This window comes from Chrysochloris asiatica, unplaced genomic scaffold, assembly GCF_000296735.1.
Source record: "Chrysochloris asiatica unplaced genomic scaffold, ChrAsi1.0 scaffold00027, whole genome shotgun sequence".
Classification (NCBI taxonomy): Eukaryota; Metazoa; Chordata; class Mammalia; order Afrosoricida; family Chrysochloridae; genus Chrysochloris; species Chrysochloris asiatica.
The window spans coordinates 18,413,421-18,416,348 of record NW_006408545.1 but is presented as its reverse complement, the minus strand read 5'-3'; positions in this window follow the sequence as shown (position 1 = coordinate 18,416,348).

Sequence of the window (2,928 nt, the reverse complement as noted above, 5' to 3'; positions counted from 1 at the left end):
AGAGGTATCATATTTTCAAGAACCCATGGTATTGAAAGAAGCTCTAGCTGCACTGAAGGCATCGGAAGAAAACAAGGCTCTAGGAATTGATGGAATACAAACTGAAATCTCAACAAACTGATGCAGCACTGAAGGCACTTATTCTCTTATGCTTCAGACATGTTGTCAGGAGGGACATCGTGCTTGGTAAAGTGGAGGGTCAGGAGAAAAGAGGAAGACCCCACAAGAAGATGTACTAGCACAGTAGCAGCAACAATGTGCTCAAACATAGCAGCAATTGTGAGGATGGCACAGGACCAGGCAGTGTTTCCTTCTGTTGTGCAGAGGGTCACTATGAGTTGGAACCCACTCAATGGCGTTGTAGTTGTTAAGTGCCATTGAATCAGATCTGACTCTTAGCAACCCGGTGTAGGGTATCTGAGGAGTAGCTGGTCGGTTTGAACTACTGACCTTGTGGTTCACAGTCCAGTGCTAAAGTGCCACACCTTCTACAACAACATTATATACTATCTAAAGTTACATATAATTATGTGTATATAAACTATGGCATAGTTTTTTTAAAACAAAAAAAATTGAACACCAGACCAACAACAGTAATTACCTCTGGAAAGTGGAGGAGGGTAAGCTGGGCGTGCTCAAAACAGAAGCATACATTCTAATATATTGTATTTGTACATTGCTTGAATAATTGAAATTTAAGACTGGAAAAAACAAACAAACAAAATATCCTATCTGGCAAAGATGGAGTAAAAAGGAATGGATTTACCTTGAAACAACAAAAACTGGAGAAAATTGGAAACAATGCAGAGTGATCTCTGAAAGATAATAAACTACTGACCCAGTTACTGCCTTGCTTTCTAGGCTATGATGCAAAGCCAGGTAGCCCAGTGGGCTTCCTGAGTTAGGAAGGGAGAACTGAACATCCAGGAAACTAAGGCAGCTGGAGTTCCCAGGAAGGAGTACCAAGAAAGCTGCAGAGAGACAAGTCCAGAGGATGCTCCTCAAGTATTCAGCAATGGACAGCAATGATCAGTACATGCATGAGGAAACGGTGCAAGGCTGCATAAAGGTTTAGAAGGAAGACCACCTAGAGGCCACATGAGGCCAGGAACAGTTGGTTCTCATAAGCCTGAAAAAGAAAATGACATAATTCAGGGAGTGCTAAGGTTCTCATAAGGGTCTTGCCTCAGTAGTGGGGAACAGTTCACTGTAGCCTAAATGGTGCTCTGCTCTCACAAACCAAAGCTTAGAGACACAATCAGTGGAGTCAATCGGTCTGACCAGTCTTCAAGTCACTTAACTATACCCCAGGACAAAGTTCATAAAAAATTGTGGTAATAATAATAAAAATTTTTAAAAAATCCAGTGTCCCAACAAGATGAAATTTGTCTGGCATTTCATACATTACTGAGAATGCAAAAACCAAAACCTGGGAATTATGGCCCAGGAGAAGAAAAATCATCCAACTACGAAATAGACATAAATGTTAGAACTAGCAGACAGGGCCATTAAAGTTGTTACTTCATGTTCCAAAATTTGAGAAAAAAATTGAAAATGTAAAGATATGAAGGACAGTGTTTTTTTTTTGTTTTTTTTTGTTTTTTTTTTTAGGGCAGTTTTTTTAAATTAAAGTTTTTATTTTGAATTGAGTGATAGTTTACATGGGGGAACATTACTTTTACACTCATCCTATCGTATTTTGTTTCATTGCAATGATACAATCCCCTGCATGCATCATCATTCAACAGTATTTGTTTCTATTCCGTGTTTTGTTTTTTGTATGTACACCAAAACACTCAGGAATATACAATCATTCAAGCAACCAAAGGGCATACTGTACAAGCCTGCTTCCCGGCTGTCAGCACACAGCCCCTCTCCCTCCATGAGTCTAGAGTCCTCAGCTGCTCCATTACTCCACGTGAAGGAGACTTTTAAAAATGAAAACTACAGCTGAGATGCAAAATCACACTGGCTGAGATTAACAATATTTTAAACATATTGAAAACATTAGTGAAATTGAAGACACTAGTAGAAACTATCTGAAACAAAAAGACTTTTTTTAAAAAGTCAACAAACACAAGAAATGAAGAAGCCACACAATACATCATAATAATTTTTGCTCAAAAGCAGTGACAGAGAAAAATCTTTAAAATGATCAATGGGAGGGTGGTGCAAGATAACGGACTAGGCAAGGATATAGAAAACCGAGAGAGATAGATTCAGGTTGGTCCTGGAACTATGAACTTCAGATAAAGGGATAGATAAGTGGATTAAATGCTTACCGGGAGAGAGAGTTGACAGATGCAGCAAGAAAAGAGGTGGCTTCTGATTTGGGGTGGCCAACGGGAGCTGCTGCAGCTATTTTGTGTATGAGCAGTTTAAGAGACAAGAAAACAGGAAAAGCAATATACAAAAAGAGGGAGGGTGGCAGAAAAATCATAAAGAGAGGTGAAGACACAGGGAGGCATGCATGGGCTATAGGGGATAGAGGTAAATGTGGTGTATACACAACCTTGGTACAAGAGTGTTCTGTGCGTAGATGCATGGATTGAGACAGGCTGAATGGGTTAGGGAGGAAGAAGGGGATATACACAAATATATATATTCCACAAAGAAATGAGTTTGAAAGAGAAAAAAAAAAAACATTCTTTGATTGTTGCCAGGGGTGGGAGGGAAGGGAGAGTAGTTCACTGGTTAGAGGGTAGACACATTTTAATTCCGGTGACAAGGACAGCAATATACAACAAAGGGAAGGGCAATATAAAAGAGGGAGGTTGCAGTAGAATGAGATAAACACAGGTAAAGACACGGGGGAAGTATATACAAGAGCTAAAGGGGATGTTATTGTTATTAAGTGCTGTCTAGTGGATTCTGACCCATAGAAACCCTGTACGTTTCTGAGGCTGTAAATCTTTATAAGAGCAGAAA